Raw genomic sequence first — 19,421 nt, forward strand, 5'->3', positions numbered from 1 at the left:
AATCTGACTCACAGACCTTGCTTGCTGTAAATTACTTTAGATGAACTGTCTTTGCTTCTCTCTAATCCCAGTCCCTCTGGTTGATGCATTCCCACCCCTTTCATTTACTCTGGACATTGCTGTAGTAATTTTTTCCCTCTCTTGATACATCATCAGTTCTTCCTTCTCTTCTGGATCATTCTCATCAACATGCAAACATGCTATTATTTTTCTCATAGAAGTATCTTCCTTTGATCACTCTTCCTTGTTTTTCTCTATTTCCATTGCGGTAGAACCCCTTTAAAGTGTTGTCTAAATGCACTTGTTCTAGTTTTCTCTTGTTCTTTCTTCCACCTATTCCAATCATTTTGCTCTGACCATTGTACTCAAATTATTTTTGTTTAAGTCTCCCAACAATGCCATTGTTAAATCTCGTCAGTTTTTATCTTATGTGATTAATTTACATTTGACAAAGTTTGTCTCCGTTGATATATTTATTTCACTTGCCTTTTAGGATAACTTATCCCCTTGCTTTTCGTCAAAACTCATTGGCTGCTCTTCAGACTTTCTTGGTAGATCTTCCTTTTTGTCTACCTCTACCATTGGAATATTCCAGGGCTTAGTTAACTTTGATTATCTTCTCTATCTGTCCTCACTGCCTTGGTGATCTCTGCTAGTTTCATGGCTTTGCATACATTCTAAATGTGGATGACTCTTAAATTTATTTCTGCACTTTAGACCACTCTTATGAACTTCAGATTTGTATATCTACTAGTAGTTGTCTACTCAATATCTCCACTTGAATCACTCTTAAACATCTTAAACTCAACATGTTCAAAATAGAATCTTGCTTTTCCCTACCATTTCTGCCCTTTCATACCTGCTCCACCCATATATGTAGTCTTCTTCATCTCACTTGTTGGCAGCTTCAAGTTGGTCAGGCCAGAAATCTTGGAGTTATTTTTGATTCTATCGCACATCCCACATTTCATTCTTTCCATCAGGAAATAGTTGGCTCTACCTTGAAAACATACCTAGAATTCAACCAGTTTTTACCATTCCATAGCCACCATCATCTCTTGCTGGGTAATTGCAACAGCCTTTTTTTTCTATAGTCTGTTACTAACAGAATGATCCTTTGAAAACAAGTTAGATGGCAAGAGATTTTGTTCTATGCTAAGAAAATTTTATGAGTTGATAAGATCAGAGAATATTCTAGTCTAATTTTACTAAATCTGAAGGTTTGGGAGGCATCTTTAATGTAGGTTAGATTATGCCAATTTTTATGGGTGGGGAAGGAGTTGTCAGGGATAGTTTGTGGCCGCCTTCTTTTCTTCTTACTAACCCTCCACCCTACACACAGGAAGACGTGACATCTGTATCCCTGAGGAAATTGCAAATAGAGGGTATGAGTTGATTGCTATTCCAAAAAGTGGCTTTTAGTGGAAGCCTGGACCACTCTTTCTTTAAAAAAAATTTTTTTTGGTAAAAATTTACTTGTGCCAAACAAAGGATATGCCTGGAAGGAAGATCTCAACAGACTGAAAATAATGCTTCTGGACCACCCTTTCTTAATAGAGGTCTGTTATTTCACTGCTACCTATAACCTCCTTTAGCAACACTTGCTTTCCTCTTAACCCCTGCCAAATTTAGTGTCTTCCCTCTACTCATGCCTTTCTCTTTTTTCCCCTACTTCTGGATGGAAATGTTGTATTTCCTTAAGACTTTTGACTCTATTTAAATTAGTATTTTATACTCTAAACTTTCTTCAGATATTCTGAAACCCATTCTTAAGGTTTTGATGTGAGTTGCTTTTACTTTTGTTAATAAAGCTTCCAACAGAATGATACTGAACATGATAGTAAAAAGGAAATTGATACAAATAGGAGAAGAAGAAATCATATGTAGAATTATGGGAAATTTAAAGATATTTGGGTACTGTGCATTGAATATGCTTGTCATAATGCTAATGATTTCTAGAGGAGTTATATGATACTACATATAAAGAAGCTTGGAGATTGGTTGGCAAAAAAGAACTTATCTTTTTATATTTTTTGAAGGCAAGTGTTCTCTAATGAGTTTTTCTTTGATTATCTTTCAAAGAGTCCTCATATACTGGGATCAGCAATTATATCGCAAATTGTGATGTTGTGTATGCATTACTATTGATTTTAGATCCTTTCAGATAATTGTACTTAATCTCTTGGTCTGAAGGTAGATATATGCCTGTTTTCTCAAGCCATTTCTTAGACCTGTGTTATCTAGCATGGTAACCACAAGCTATATGTTGGTGTTGAGAATTTGAAATGTGGCTAGTCTGAATTGTAATGCGTGCTAAGTACAAAATGCCCACTTAAGTTTGAATCCTCAGCACAAAAAAAATTATAAAATATCTCATTAGTAATTAAAAAAAATAATACATCTTGAATTGATATTATAGATATACTAGAGGCCCAGTGCACAAATTCATGCATGGGTGGACTGCTGGCCCACCCCGATTGGGCCGGGGGAAGGGGACACAGGAGATTAGCCAGCTGGCCCCACCCCCGATCAGGGTGGTGGGGACCCATAGGAGGCAGGGCTGGCTAGGGGGAGGGGCTGCAGGCAGTTGGTGGGCTGGCCCTGGCCTTCATCAGGGTGGGGGGGGGGGGCTGCGGGTGGTTGGTAGGTCGGCCCTGCCCCCGATCGAACTCCTGGTTGAGGGGACAATTTGCATATTAGCCTTTTATTATATAGGATTGGGTTAAATAAAATTAATTACCTGTGGGTATTTAAAAAGTGTTTTTATTAAATTTTTTTAGAGAGAGAGGAAGGGAGGGGGAAAGAGAGAAACATTGATGTGTGAGAGAAACAGCGATTGGCTGCCTCCTGCATGCTGCCTATTGGGAATCAAGCCTGCAACCCTGGCATGTGCCCTGACTGAGAATTGAATCAGTGACCTTTTGGTGCATGCAACGATGCTCAACCAGCTGATCCACACCTGCCAGGACCTGTTGTTTTTTAAATGTGGCTAGTAGAAAATGTGAAATTATATATGAGGTTTGCATTATATTTTGCTAGGACATTGCCGTCTTAAACTTATCTTTCTCTTTGTCTCTACACTTATAGAGCTATTTTAACTCAGTTATGATCTGTTATATAGTTACTAAAAATGATTTTAGTATTACTTATTATAAAGGGATTTTCCCCCCTGAAGTTAAATACTCTTATGTTGTTCTTCTTGTTATTAACTATCTCAGACCCTGAGTTTTCTTTTTTTAACCATTTGACTTTTGCCATATCTTGATCATGGTACCACATAAGCACAAGTTACTCTCTCTCTACATTGCCTGGAAGAATTTGAAAGAGAATTTAAAATAAAAGTAGCAGAATTAAATTCTTAATATTAGGACTATTAATAGTACATTTTACAATTCTTCCATTATTAATGTATATTTTTAAGACTTAAAGGCGATTTATATATGGTAAAAAATAAAATGGATAGAAAATTTTACATATGAGAAAGGAGATTTTGTCTGTTTGAATGTAAAATCCAGTAAACAAATAAGCAAAAACACCTGCATTAACTCAGTCTGCTGTCATAGGTTTTATAAACTTGGATCTTAGCCATTATTACTGCTGTTTTTCCCTTCATGTTTAGTACTTTAAAGATTTAAGTTTATGGTTGTATTTTTATTACTTCTTTTGATGTGTTGGGTTCAGTGAATGCTTTTTAAGGTTAAGCCTTGAACTGTGTTTAAAACCAAGTGGCATATGCTCAGATCTAGGTAGTTTTTAAGTGAACAACTGATTATGCAGTTGCTGTGGATTATTTAAGGGAGATGTTGACTTCTGGGCTCCAAAATATACTTTAGAATAATTCATGTTATGTTGTTACCGTAAAGGCATTAACAAAAATGACTTTGTCAAGCATTTCAAAAGAATTTATTTACTGGAGAACTATTATTATTATTCTCACTCAAAGAGTCCACATACATACTTAGGTACTGAAAATTATATACAAACACATTCACAAGAAGAGTGTACAAGAAGTGAAAAAGTTTGGGCCAACAAGCTTTAATCTTTTTTGTGTGTTAATGATTTGATTTGATAAAAGGGTTTTTAAAGCAAGGACAATTAGGGGAAAAGAAGAATGCTAGGGAGAAAAGAATCATGATAATTTAAATCATAGGGATTGTGGGAACAAAGAAGAAAAGTGAACTCACTAAATTCATATTCTTATATGGGTAACTTTTTATAGACTCTGATAGAAACAAAATTTTACTACTTGTCTGTTTTCTAGATTTTAGCATATCCTTGTTACCTTTTTGGTTCCTCCTAAGCTTTAAGGATTTCTGTTGGCTGTGTCGATAGATTTAGATTTAGATCGATCCTACAAGAATAATTTCTGAATCTATGTTCTGTATATCAATTTTTTAAAAAATTGTTGAGTAGTATTTCATGGTGTGGATATAACACAATTTGTTTAACCATTTACCTGTTGGATATTTGTATTCTTTTCAGTTTGTTGGCTCTTCATAATGGAGCTGTTAGGAACATTTTATGCAGATTTTTGTGCGAACATGTTTTATTTCTCTGTGATAAATGCCCAAGAGCACAATTGCTGGGTCATCTGGTAAGTGCATATTTAGTTTTTAAAAAACTGCAAGATTATTTTCTAAAGTTGCTGTATGATTTTGCATTCCCACAAGGATTTTATGAGTTTCTCTGTGTTCTAATTAGATTGGATGTTATCCCTGTTTTTTATTGTAGTCATTCAAAGGTGTGTAATGATATCTCATTGTAGTTTTATTTTGCACTTTCTAATGGCTAAAGATACAGAGCATTTTTTTCATGTGCTTATTTGCCATTTATATATCCTCTTTGGTGAAATGTCAGTTTATGTCTTTTGCTCACTTTCTAATAGGATATTTTTTTTGCTGTTAAGTTCTGAGGGTTCTTTATAGATATACATTCTTTATCAAATATGTGATTTGCAAATATTTTCTCCCAGTCTAGCTTTTTTCATCCTCTTTATAGGGCTATTCAGAGCAAAAGTTTTTAATTTTGATAAGACCCAATATGTCAGTTCTTCCCTTTATGTATTGTGCCTTTTGTGTCAAGTCTAAGAACTCTTAAGAACTCTAGTACAAAGTCTTGAAGATTTTTTTTCTTAAAATTTATAGTTTTACATTTTACATTTAAGTTTGTGATCCATTTTGAGGTAATATTTGCATAAGATAGAAGTTTAGGTTGAGGTTAGTTTTTTCTTTTTAAGTCCAGTTGCTCAAGCACCATTTGTTCGAAATAATACCTTTTCTCCATTGAATTGCTTGTGTACTGTTGTCAAAAATCAGTTGGGCATACTTGTGTGACCTGTTCCTGGATTTTCTGTTCAGTTCCGTCCATTTGCACGTCTGTCTATCACTGCCACACTTTGTTTTTTTGTTTTGTTTTAAGATTTAAAAAAAAATATATTTTTAATTGTTGATAGTATTACAGATATCTCCCATTTCCTCCCTCCTTTACCTCCCTCCTCTCAGCCCTTACCCACTCCCCCAGGTCTTCACTACCCTATTGGCCATGTCCATGGGCTATGCATACAAGTATGTAAGTTCTTTGGTTTATCCTTGTCCCCTCAACCGCACATCGAGGTATGTCAGTCTGTTCAATGCTAAGATTTTTTCAATTGAATTTTAGAGAGAGAGGAAGGAGAGGGAGAGAGAGCAAAAAAACATCAATGTGAGAGCGAAACATTGATTGGCTGCCTTCTGCACGCCCCCTACCACGGATTGAGCCAAGCATGTGTACTAACCGGGAATCCAGTGCATAGGACGATGCCCAATCAACTGAGCCACAGTGGCCAGGGCAGTACTATGCTGTTTTGTTGTGAGCCAAAACATCAGGAAGAGTGATTCTTCCCACTTGATTCATATTTTTTCAAAATTGCTTTGGGTCTTGTAGGACCTCTTCCTTCCTACACAAATTTTAGAATAAGCTTTTATCTATACCTATAAAAAATCTTTCTGGGATTTTACTAGGAATTGCATTACACCTATAGATCGGTTTGGGGAATATCAATATCATTACTATGTTGTGCCTCCAATAAGTGAACAATTTTTTAGGACTTTGATTTTGTTCATCAACATTGTGTAATTTTCAATATATAGATCTGCACATGTTTTGTTTTGCTTTTTGGATTTATACGTAAGTATTTCATTTTCTTTGGAGCAAGTGTAAATGGCATTGTATTTGTAATTTAGGTTTTCACATGTTTATTGTTAGTATATAGGAATGTGTTTGATTCTTGTGCATTAACCTTGTATCTTGTGATCTTGCAGAACTCACTTATTAGTTCTAGGGAATTTGGGGGTAGATTTTTTGGCATTTTTGAGGTAGAAAATAATGTCATCTGCAATCAGGGACAGATTTTTTTCTTTTGTTCCAATCTGTTTGCCTTTTATTTACTTACTAGAGCCCCGGTTCACAAAATTCGTGTACTGGGGGAGATCCCTCAGCCTGGCCTGCACCCTCTTGCAGTCTGGGACCCCTCAGGGGATGTCTGCCTTCCGGCTTAGGCCCTTTCCCCCCCGGGATTGCGGGGGGATCAGGCCTAAGCTGGCAGTCAGACATCCCTCTTGCATTCCGGGGCTCTTGCAGTCCAGGACCCCTCACTCCTTACCGCCCGCCTGCAGCAGAGGCTTCTGGCTGAGCGGCGCTCCCGCTGTGGGAGTCCACTGACCACCAGGGGGCAGCTCCTGCATTGAGCGTCTGCCCCCTGGTGGTCATTGTGCATCATAGCAACCAGTCGTTCAGCTGTTCAGTCGATTTGCATATTAGAGTCTTATCATATAGGATCCTACTTTATTTGCTGGCTAGAGTTCCATAACTGTGTTGAATAAGATTGATGAGAGCAGCCATCCATACTTTGTACTAGAGCTTGGGGTGGGGTGGGGGAAGCATATAGTTTTTACTATTAAATTGTGATGATAGCTGTGGGATTTTTATAGATGTTCTTTATCAAGTTGAGGAAGTTCCTTTTTATTCCTAATTTACTGAGAATGTTTATTGTGAATTTTGTCAGATGCTTTTTCTGTCAATTGATATGATTATGTAATTTGTCTTCTTTAGTCCTTTGTTATGGTAGGTTACATTGATTGATTTTCAAATGTTGAATTGGCATTGCTTACCTAGATTAAATCCCAATAATCTTTTTATATATATTTCTGGATATTATTTACTGATAATTTTTGTTTAGGATTTTGCATCTGAGTTCATGAGACATATTGGCTTGAAGTTTTTGTTTCTGTTCTTTGGTGTACAGTGTTTGTCTGGGTTTGGTGCCAGAGTAATATTGGCCTCATAAAATGACTTGGGAAGTATTCCCTCTTTTTAAAAGAGATAGTGTAATATTAGAATTAACGCTTTAAATTTTTGATAAATTTTCCAGTAAAGCCATCTGAGTCAGAGGGTTTCTTTTTCCTGAATTTTTAAAACTATGAATTCAATTTATTTAATGGTCATAGGACTCTTTAGATTATCTGTTTCATTTTGATTGAGTTTTAGAAAGTGTGGTTTCTGAAGACTTGGTCCATTTTTTTCCAAGTTATTGAATTTATGAGTATAAAATTCTTCTTAGTATTTCCTTGTTGTCCTTTTAATAGCTGTGGAATCTGTAGTGATAATCTCCTATTTCATTTTTATATTTGTGATTTGTTTTTTCCCTTTTTATCTTTGTCAATATTACTAAAGGTGTGTTAATGTTATTGTTTTTTATGAAGAACCAGCTTTTTGTTTCCTTAATTTTTCTGTTTTTGTTTTCATTTTATTGAACTCTGCCCTTTATAATTATTTCCTCCCTCTGCTTGCTTCAAGTTTGTTTTTCTCTTTTTTGTAGTTTTGTGATGTAGGAGCTAAGATTATTGATATAAGACCTTTCTTTTTTTCTAATGAAAGCATTTAATGCTATAAATTTTCCACTGGATACTGCTTTAGCTGCATTTGACAAATTTTGATATGTTGTTTTTCATCTTTCTTAACTCTATGTATTTTTAAATTTTTCTTTGAGACTTCCTGTTGGCTCATGGATTATTCAGTAGTATGTTGGTAAATTTCCAAGTGTGTGGAGTTTTATTGAATTCTAGTTGGATTCCATTATAGTCAGAGAATATGATTTCAGTTCTTTCAAATATTTTAAGGATTGTTTTATGGCCCAAGATATTGTGTATTTGAATGAATGTTCCACGGGCACTTGAAAATAATGTATGTTCTGTTTATTTTTGACTCTACCTAGTTTTATTGGAATACCACCTACCTCTCTCTATGCAACTTTACCTCTACTCCCTGCCCCATCTATTCTATTTGGTTTCTGTTCCTTATTGTTGGTTTATATAGACAATTGTTTTTTTATTCTTATTTCTTTCTCATAGAATTCTTTCCCATAATTTCTTTATTTTAATGTCTCATGTTTCATTTGACATTTTCTATAATTTTAAATAAAATTTAATATTTTTTGTTTTTAAATAGTCACTAGTTTTTTATCTTGGCAGTGTAATTTGTGCTTACAGTAGTGGCAAATTGACTTTGAAATATTAGGACTCCAAGGTGAAACATGGTATGTTTTTGTTATTCTTTTAAAAGGCACCCATACACTATGATTTTCTGCATAAACTTAGATAAAATTAGAAATTATATGCTAAGCATATTGCTAGGCATTAAATGATAAGTAGATTGTGTCCTCAGAGCACATAATGAATCCTCTGTGATGGTTCTAATAGTATGCAGGGGTCCTCAAACTACGGCCCGTGGGCCACATGCAAATACAAATATTGTATTTGTTCCCGTTTTGTTTTTTTACTTCAAAATAAGATATGTGCAGTGTGCATAGGAATTTGTTCATAGTTTTTTTGTAAACTATAGTCCGGCCCTCCAACGGTCTGAGGGACAGTGAACTGGCCCCCTGTTTAAAAAGTTTGAGGACCCCTGGTATAGGGCAACATATGCCAGATATTTATTGGAGAAGTATTACAGGAATTTGGAAAAAGAGTAAAGAATGAGGGCAGAGTTAATTTGTGTGGTTTCTAAAAAAAGATAATACTTGAATGAGTGGTAGGTGGAGTGGGAAAGGAAGCTGAAAATTGGGGAACATTATCTTTATATGGGGACTACTAAACCAAAATGAGTATGGCCTGTGAAAAGGAGAATGGAGGATATTCTGTGAGGCTGTAGGGTTATGCAGTATAAATGTAGAGAGATAGGGTTCTTGAGCACCAAGAAAGAATTTAAACTTGAGCCCTAACCGGTTTGGCTCAGTGGATAGAGCGTTGGCCTGTGGAATGAAGGGTCCAAGGTTCTATTCCTGTCAAGGGCATGTACTTTGGTTGTGGACACATATCCAGTAGGGGGTGTGCAGGAGGCAGCTGATTGATGTTTCTCTCTCATCGATGTTTCTCTCTATCCCTCTCCCTTCCTCTCTGTAAAAAAATCAATAAAATACTTACTTAAAAGAAAAAGAATTTAAATTTGAGCAGGAAGTAGTAGTTGATTTAAAGCTTCTTAATCTAAAGAGTGTCTTGAAGGATGAAGTTAAAACATTAGCATAACCTGGGAGCTTGCTAGAAATGCAGAATCTAATACCCTACCTCAGAATCCTCATTTTAACAACATACTGATGATTTGTTTTTTATTTTTATTTTTTTTATTGATTTCAGAGAGGAGGGGTGAGGGAGAGAGAGATAGAAACATCAATGATGAGAGAGAATCATTGATTGGCTGCCTCCTGCACGCCCCCCAGTGGGGATCAAACCCGCAACCCGGGCATGTGCCCTTGACCGGAATCGAACCTGGGACCTTTCAGTCTGCAGGCTGATTCTCTATCCACTGAACCAAATTGGCTAGGGCCATACTGATGATTTGTCATGTATGATCAGGTTTGATAAGCACTCGTGTGAAGGGAAGTTAATCAAACAGAATGGTGTGCAAATTGGATTCTAGAGGAGAGAGATTTCATTTAGATCCTTATATTAGTTATCCAGTAGAAATCGAGATGAAAGAGAGAGTTAATTAAAGAAATATAAGCAATAGAATTTAATGACCAGGGTTTGGAGAATGGAAGAGAGTGCTGAATTGAAGATTATGATCAAATTTTGGCACTGGACAACTGAAAACTGGGTGGGCCATTGACAGGAAATAAAAAGCCTGGGTGGCATAAAAAGCTGTGATTATTTTTTACTCCCAGGCCACCAGAACATTTTGTTAACAGAAAATCAGCATGATAATAACTGTTAAAAATAAATGAAAAAGCTGGTAATTCCTAAATTCTGAAATAAACAGCATTTTCATTTTTTGCATGTTATCTTGATTTCTTATTAATATGTGAACTCATTTTTACACTGTTCTTATTAGTGTAAAGCTGTTTTGTATAATTTAAAAATTTATTGTGTAAATACTTTCATGCTTTTTCATAATTTAATTAGTTTAAAGGACTTTATTCCATTATAAAGTACATACACGCTCAAATTTTTAAAAGCGCAAATTTAAAATAACTGATTCCAGTATTTACATTTTATTTTTTTGAAGTACAATTTGCATTTATTTCCCCCCCCAGAGAACTTTTCTTCACTCCTTAAAGACTTAGCTCCTTACATGGGCTTTGGTGGAGGTCGTGGGGCAGCACCCACAGGTCTAAATCAGGGTGGGAGTGTTCTCTTCATGAGAATGATTTCTGACTACCTTGCTGTGAATGGCACAGCTCACACAGTAATGCAGCTTCACATACAGCTTGGGAAACACATAGGCGTCGAAGACACTTGCTTCGGAGATGTACCTAACAGCTGTGGCCTCTACTATTTTTCGAATGACAAACTTCTTAATGGCCTTGTCCTTGGGCATGCACTGGGCACAGTTGGTGCAACGAATAGGCTGCATATGGCCTCGGCCTTTTTTGGCACGATAATTATTCCTTCTTTTCTTGGTCATCTTGGGAACGAGGACCTGAGAGAGCCCAGTATTTACATTTTAGATTCATAAGGAATAAAATGTTTGATTCTAATAGATTTTAATGAGAATGTAGATTGGTGCAACTTTTTAAAGTACAATTTGGCAATGTTGTCAAAACTAAAAATTGCACATACCATGTTTAATCCAGCAATTTCATTTCTAGGAATTTGTTCTACAGATATACTGGCTCTAGGTCAATTAATCTATAGGCTAGTCAAATTTACCAATTCTTTGTATCAATATATTCAGGAAAATATTTCTCTAATGCACATGGACAAAATTGCATTATGTCATGGGATAATTTTTCAGCTTACTCTGATATCATTAGTCTTTCTAAAAATTGTTTTTTTCCAGCATTTTCTGATATCTTTACAATTTTTTCAAAAGTTTTTTTTCTTTCTAGCATTTTGGTATTTTTAGGATTTTTTTTGTCACTTTTAAAGTGTATCTGTCAACCTTTTTTTTTAATGTTTTTGACTAAAATTTACAGCTATTTATGTTGGATGGAGTGATTTTAATGTTTTAAGAGTTTTCAATGAGATTTGCTGACAATTTTCCTTTTGTCATTATTTTAAAGAAGTTTCAACTTGTTCTACACTAAAGGTCATAGCTTGGTTGAGTTTTATAAATATATTTAGTATTCAGAAAAACATTTCACAATTAGTAATCATTATTTCACTATAAATCTAACATGTATTTAACACAAATATATTGTAAGGCCATGTGTCTGATTTGTTCAGTCCTTGAGATGAATATGTAAATAAGTGAATTCTGCAGAATGAATTTTTGAGAATTGGTTTGTTTCTGATGTACTAACACACAGAAACACATGTTAAAGGGTGTGCATTGTAATATTGTGATATCAAAAGTCAGGAAAGCACAGAAATTTATGTCAGTAGTCTTGTTAAATTACGTGCACATCTGTATGATGGAAATATGCTGCAGCTCTGAAGAAGAATGAAGTAGTGATATAGGTGATAGGATAAACAGATTTCTAGTGTATATTAAGTAAAATAGGACAAGTTCAAAACAATGTGCACAGTCCTTTTCATTTTCAATTTAAAAAGATATTCATAAGTATATGCTTATATATACATAGTCAATATATCTAAGAGTACATTAGAATTATTTACAGTGATTGTCATTAGGCTGTGAAAGATGGAAACAAAGTTAATAGTTACTCTTATTGTGTTTTAATTTTGATCATTTTTAATGAGTAAAATAAAGAAATATCCTATATAATAAAGAGGTAATATGCAAATTAACCGACACACCCTCACAAGATGGCTGCCTACGACCAGGCCAGCAGGGGGGTTAGTGAGGGATGACCAAACGACTGAACAAGCAGGTTGCGTGGGGTGACCAGGCCGGCAGGGGGTTATTAGTGAGGGACCAAACAACTGAACAGCAGGCTGCGTGGGGCGACCAGGCTGGCACGGGGGCCATGAGGGGAGACCAGGCTGGCAGGGGGGGCAGTTAGGGGCAACCAGGCCAGCATAGGGGGCAAGTTGGGGGCGACCAGGCCAGCAGCGGGGAGGCAAGGGGTGATCAGGCTGGTGGGAGGGCAGTTAGGAGTGACTAGGCCTGAGGGGAGCCAATTAGGGGCGATCAGGCCAGCATGCAGAGGCAGTGAGGGGCGATCTGGCCAGCAGGAGGGGGAGGCAGTTGGGGGCGACTAGGCAGGCAGGCAGGTGAGCAATTAGGAGCCAGTGGTCCAGGATTGTGAGAGGGATGTCCGACTGTCAGTTTAGGCCCGATCCTGGGGATTGAGCCTGAACGGGCATTCAGACATCCCCTGAGGGGTCCTGAATTGGAGAGGGTGCAGGCTGGGCTGAATTTTGTGCACCGGGCCTCTAATATAGCATATATTCATTGTAGAACATGTGAAAATGACTTGTAGAATTCTCTCAAAGTTAACTACTGTTAAGAAGTTTGTTTTACTGTGTTTTCTTTTAATCTTATATTACACAATATTACACACACACACACACACACACACACACACACACACACGGTGAGGCAAAAATAGGTTTACAGTTGTGAGTACAGAAACAGTTTATTCTTGTATTATTACTTCTGAATTATTGTATTTTTCATATGAACAACTGTAAACCTACTTTTGTTTCATCCTATATATACATGCAACATCATCTTTATTCATTCGTCTATTGATGGACATCTAGGGTTGCTTTCATATCTTGCCTATGACTAGTAATGCTGCAATGAATATAGGGGTGCATATATCTTTTTGATATAGTGTTTTTGTTTTCTTTGGATAAATACTCAGAAGTGGAATTGCTGGATTTTATAGCAGCTCTATTTTTAGTTGTTTGAGGAATCTTCATACTGGTTTCCGTAGTGGCTGCACCAATTTACAATTCTAGCAACAGTGTATGAGGGTTCCCTTTTTTCCACATCCTCTCCAACATTTGTTGTTTGTTGACTTATTGATGATAGCCGTTCTGACAGGTGTGAGGTGTTATCTCATTTTGGTTTTGATTTGAATTTTCCTGATGATTAGTGATGTAGAGCATCTTTTCATATGCCTCTTGACCATCCTTATGTCTTCTGGAAAAATGTCTATTCAGGTTCTCTGCCCATTTTTAAAAAAAATTTTTTATTGATTTCAGAGAGGAAAGGAGGAGAAAGAGATAGAAACATCAGTGATGAGAGACAACCATTGATTGGCTGCCTCCTTCTTGCCCCATACTGAGAATAGAGCCCACAACCCAGGCATGTGCTCTGACCTGACCAGGAATCGAACCGTGACCTCTTGATTCATAGGTCGATGCTCAACCACTGAGCCACGCTGGCTGGGCTCTTCCCATTTTTTAATTGAATTGTTTGTCTTTTTGGTGTTAAGTTGTATGAGTTCTTTATGTATTTTGGATATTAGCCCCTTATCAGATGTATCATTGGTGAATATCTTCTTCCATTCAGTAGGTTATCTTTTGTTTTGTTGATAGTTTTCTTTCCTGTGCAAATTTTTTTAGTCTGATGTAGTCCTATTTGTTTATTTTTCTTTTATTCTCCTTGTCCAAGGAGAGACTATTAAAAAAATATTACTGAGAGCAATGTGAAAGAGTTTTCTGCTTATATTTTCTTCTAGGAGTTTTATGGTTTAGGTCTTATATTTAAATCTTGAATCCATTTTGAATTTATTTTTGTATACTATGGTGGGAGAAAGTGTCCAACATCATTTTCTTTGCATGTATCTGTCCAGTTTTCCCAACACCATTTCTTCAGAGAGACTGTATTTATCCCTATTGTATATCCTTGTCTTCTTCTATGTAGTTTAATTGATTACACAATTGTGGATTTATTTCTGGGTTCCCAATTCATTCTATTGATTTATATATCTATTTTCATGTGAGTACCACAGTTTTTTTTAAATTAAAAACTATATGTATTTTATTGATTTCAGAGCGGAAGAGAGAGAGAACATCAGTGATGAGAGAGAATCATTGATTGGCTGCCTCCTGCACGCCCCCTATTGGGGATTGAGCCCGCAACCTGGGCATGTGCCCTTGACTGGAATCGAACCTGGGACCCTTCAGTCCACAGGCCGACGCTCTATCCACTGAGCCAAACCAGCCAGGGCTGAGTACCACAGTTTTGATTTTTGTAGCTTTATAGTATAGTTTGACATTGGGGCGTGTGATACTTCTCAATTTTTCTTTTTCAAGATTTCTTTGACTATTTGGGGTCTTTTGTGGTACCATATAAATTTTAGGAATAGTTGTTTAATTCTGAGAAGAATGCCATTGGTATCTGAGTAGATTTTGCATTGAATCTATATATTGCTTTAGGTAAGAAGGATGTTTTAACAATATTAATTCTTCCAATCCATGAGTAAGGTATATCTTTCTATTGAATCTTGTTCAGTTTCTTTCTTCAGTGTCTTATATTTTTCAGAATACAGGTGTTTCACATCTTTGGTTAAATTTATTTCAAGGTATTTTATGCTTTTTGATGTAATTGTAAGTGGGATTGTTTTCTTAATTTCTCCTTTCGATTTTTTTGTTATTGGTGTATAGAAATGCTACAGATTTTTGTATATTGGTTCTGAATTCTGCAACTTTACTGAATTTGTTTATTCTAATAATTTTTTGGTGGTGTCTTAAGGTTTTCTCTATATACTATCATGTCATTCTATATAATAAAAGTATAATATGCAAATTGACTGATCAGCAGAACAACCGGTTGGCGGGGGTGGGGCTGTTGAGCAGGCGGCACCAGGCCAGCCAAGGCACAAGCCAGCTGGCAGAGGGAGGGGATGGGGATGGGGGGTGGGGCGGCGGTGACCAGCAGCGGCAGAGGGACAATGGGGGGTGGGGCAGGCTGCTCGCTTGGCGGCGCTGTCCCCTGATCAGCTCGCCTTGGTTGCTTCCCACAGAGGGAGGCCAGGCTGTGGCTTAGGACATCCCCTGAGGGCTCCTGGACTGTGAGAGGGTGTAGGCCGGGCTGAGGGACCCCCAAGTGCACGAAAATTCTAGTCTCTAATGAGAGTTTACTTCTTTCAGACTCAAGTGCCTTTTATTTCTTTCTCTTTTCGGATTGCTGTGGCTAGGACTTCCAATACTATCTTGAATAGAAGTGGTGAATAGTGGACATTCTTGTTTCTTTTTGTTTTTCACCATTGAGTATATTAGCTGTCAGTTTGTCATAAATAGCAATAATTTTTTTTAGATACGTTCCTTCTATGTCCAGTCTGTTGAGAGTTTTTATCATAGAAGGATGTTGAATTTTGTCAAATGTTTTTTCTGCATCTTTTGAGATGATCATATGATTTTATGCTTTATTTTGTTAGTGTAATGTATCAAATTGATTGATTTACAGATGTTGAACCATTCTTGCATCCCTGGGATTAATCCTACTTGGTCATAGTGTATAATCCTTTTGATATATTGTTGAATGGATTTTTGCATCTATGTTGAAAAATTATTGGCTGGTAATTTTCTTTTTTTTTAATGTCTTTGTCTGGTTTTGGTATTAGAGTAATGCTGGTTTCATAAAATGAGTTTTTTTTCCTTTTTTTATGTATTGTTTTGCAAAAAAGTTAAATTGATTTGAGAGCTTGAGAGAGAGAGAGAGAGAGAGAGAGAGATCAGTTTGTTGTCTCATTTATGCATTCATTGGTTGATTCCTGTATGTGTCCTGACCAGGGATGGAACTCCCAATCCTGGTGTATTGGGGTGACATTTTAAAAAATAGTTTAAGAAGGATAAATATTAATTATTTGTCTCATGGGAGTACTTGCTCTCTGTATATGTGTATACTTGAGTTTGGTCATGGGAGGGGGGGAATTCAGTGTCCTCCTATGCTGCTGTCATCTTGGACTTCCTCTTACATTTTTTTTTTGGTATTAGTTTACTTACAGTAACATTAGTGTTTTCTAGTTGTCATGTACTTTCTAAAATATGATAGTGATAAAAAATAAACTTAAAGTTATCATTTTTAGTGGTACTTAATATTTCATTATGTTTCTGGTGGGAATCTTTCTACGTTGATTGGGTTGATGGCTGATCTTGTGAGTTGCGTGTAAAGTCTCTTTTTTCTTCATGGGTTCATATCTGTCACTCTCAAAGCTTCCTAGTGGGTTGAAGGTGGTAAGTTGTTGGCCTCCTTGGGTAGGAAAACTTTCCCCCATTGGACATCTGAATATTTCCCAATTTTTGATGATCTACAGTTCTACATAGAGCAAGAGTTTACCTTTTGTTCTTGTTAATCTTCACTTGAGGACATTTTTACCATTAATTTTTTTATTTTTAAGGAGAGTGGAAGGGGTGGGGGAGAGAGAGAAAGACAGACATCGATGTGAGAGAGGCACATTGACTGTTGCCTCCCACACCCGGCAACGCAGGTATGTGCCCTTGGCCAGGAATCGAACCTTTGAGCCTTTGGCATGCAGGTCGATATTCTAACCACTGAACAACACTGGCCAGGACAGTAGTTTACCCTTTTTTAAAAAAATTGATTTTAGAGAGGAAGGGAGAGGGAGAGATAGGAACATCAATGATGAGAGAGAATCATTGATCGGCTGCCTTCTGCACACCTCCTACTGGGGATGGAGCCCACAACCTGGGCATGTACCCTGACTGGGAATTGAACTGTGACCTCCTGGTTCATAGGTTGACAATCCATCACTGAGCCACAATGGCTGGGCTAGGTTGCCTTTATAACTGAGTGTGATTTTGATCCAGTAGAGATATTTATCCTCTAAGGCAGGGGTGGTGCATATCCTGCCCGCTGACTGTATGAGGCCCTCAAAATCATTTGGTCTGGCCCTGCTAAGGCATTAAGGGTGAGTTAATTAAATGTTTCACCAAATATAGCAGGCTGATTTTTAAGTTGATAATTTTGTATGGCCCAAGAATGATGTTCTAAATATCCAAGTGACCCTATGACAGAAAGAAAGGCTTTCCACTCCTGCTCTAAGGGTATTAGGAATACAAGCATTTTAATCAGTCATGCCAACATTAATGAATTTTAATCAGATTATCGTCTGTGGAAAATTACATTAAATCATTTAAGTTTATTGGTTAGTTATCCACATCATAACATTAAACTTTTTCAGACTTTCTTTTTTCAGTATTTTTTTACTCATTATTTTTACTAAGATCGATTCTTTTCCTTTTACATCTAGAATGAACATTTTTAATTTGATTAGATTTTGTTTTTAATTAAGTTTACAGATTATAGCTTTGGTATTTATTAGTTTTTATTTGAACTTCTACCGAATTCAGTTTGTCTACATATTGCACACTGAAATTTTGTTTAGAAAAGTTGACTCATCAGTTTTTAGACAGCAGCATATTTTTTGCAGTTTTAGTCATGGTCTGCCAATTTTGTTGATTAACTGTGCATTTATATTATAGTTTGGCAAAAAGACTGATGTTCCATTTTTTAGCTAATCTGTGAGAAAATGGTAAGCATTTCTCTTTAATATTATAAGACAGCAAACACTAATGTCACATTCAGTGAGTCTCAGAATTCTTCTTTCAATTCTTTTGCTTTTCAATTGCCTTCACCCTAAAAGTACTGGTTGGCCTTCTTTATTTTGGAGGCTTCCTGTTCCAGTGATGAGATTTTAAAATGAAGTAGTCTGTTTGCAAGTGACTTATTCATATCTTTGGTAAAATTTTGTTCTGTAGTTGTCTTTGGTAATACCTGTGTAGTACAGCAAGGCGATTTGGGTGTTTTAATATAGATCTTCATACTGATTTAAACCAGACCTCAGCTTGTTTAAATTGACTGATAAATTGTATTAACTGTACTCTCAAGTGCTAGCCAGACAAGTTGAAATACCTTACATTGCTTTTAGTTAAATTATTTGCTTAAGCTGTATTTCTAATCATGAAATTATTGGAGCAGAGGATAATGCCATCATTATGAATTTTGCATAGTATAGATTTTCAAAAGAATTGAACCAATTTATAATGCCATCAGCACAGTATAAGCAACTCAGTTTTCAATTTTTTTCTTTAGAGTTAGTTATCACTATTTTTAAATGTTTACTTAGGTAGCTAGGAGTAAAATTGTCTCTTGGAGTTGCTTTAATTTACATTTTCTTTTTTTTTGTATAGAAATTTAATAAGAACAACAAATCAGCAGCAGGATTGGAAAATGTTAACTCTTAACCAGAGCTTTTGATTATGCTACTTGCTATTCACTACATTAATGCTTTGAATCAAAACCTATTTAATAATTAAGATTGGTTATTAGAAATAGAGTATTCCTGGAAGAAAAGTCATAGAGTACTATTGTACTCTTGGAACAGAGGAGTTCTTTTGTCTTATGTTCCCCTAGCCTGTGAATAGAATAATATGCCACTTTAATCCTGCAGTTTGACAGTCACTGTGCTTAAATCTCTCTGTATGTCTGCTCAGTTCAGTCAATTAAAAAACTCACTGTTTATTTCTTTGCCAAGTTAGTAATGCCACAATATATTTTGCAGGGGAGTGAATAAAAACTATTTTTTGTCATGTTTTAATAGTTTCTCTTTATATTTTAGTCAGCCAAAAATAGTAGTGTAGCCCAACTTTTCCTTACTGTTTTTTTAAATTAAATACTAGTAGCCCGGTGCACGAAATTCGTGCATTGAGGTGGGGGTGGGGGGAAAGGGACCCCTCAGTCTGTCCTTCACCCTCTCCAATCTGAGACCCTTCAGGGAATGTCCAACTGCCTGTTTGTGCCCACACTTTTAACAGGTAACAGCTCCATTGTTGTTTCTTTCTTATGCTTAAAACCATTGGAATTAGTAGGTATTCAAAGTGTGTATACATTTTGGGGGGACACCCTGTATATCTCTAGTCAGCGGTGAAAGAAACCAACAGCAGATTTGGAACCCCCAGACAGGGAACCTCGCTCACTCCCCACATGTCTCCCCACTTCACTTTCCACCTTCGTGGGCAGCAGGAGAATCAACGTTTTCTCTCATTAATTCGGAAAAGCACGTCCTGTCA

At 36.4% G+C, this 19,421-nt stretch overlaps 1 protein-coding gene and 1 pseudogene across 11 annotated transcripts in view; one reads left to right on the forward strand and one right to left on the reverse strand.

Moving 5' to 3' along the window:
* Positions 1–19,421, forward strand: part of CNOT4 (CCR4-NOT transcription complex, subunit 4) — a 151,352-nt gene that overhangs the window by 16,641 nt on the left and 115,290 nt on the right. Inside the window, exon 1 of one of the 11 annotated variants that reach the window (XM_014535138.1) lies at positions 4,501–4,594. The exons of the other annotated variants lie outside the window; for them this stretch is intronic. The gene's annotated coding sequence lies outside the window, so the exon portion shown is untranslated. Of the gene's footprint in view, positions 1–4,500; positions 4,595–19,421 lie in introns of those variants that run through there. 11 annotated transcript variants of the gene reach the window in all.
* On the reverse strand, positions 10,526–10,950 carry LOC102249586 (annotated as a pseudogene).

This window comes from Myotis brandtii, unplaced genomic scaffold (genome assembly GCF_000412655.1).
Source record: "Myotis brandtii unplaced genomic scaffold, ASM41265v1 scaffold1384, whole genome shotgun sequence".
Lineage (NCBI taxonomy): Eukaryota > Metazoa > Chordata > Mammalia > Chiroptera > Vespertilionidae > Myotis > Myotis brandtii.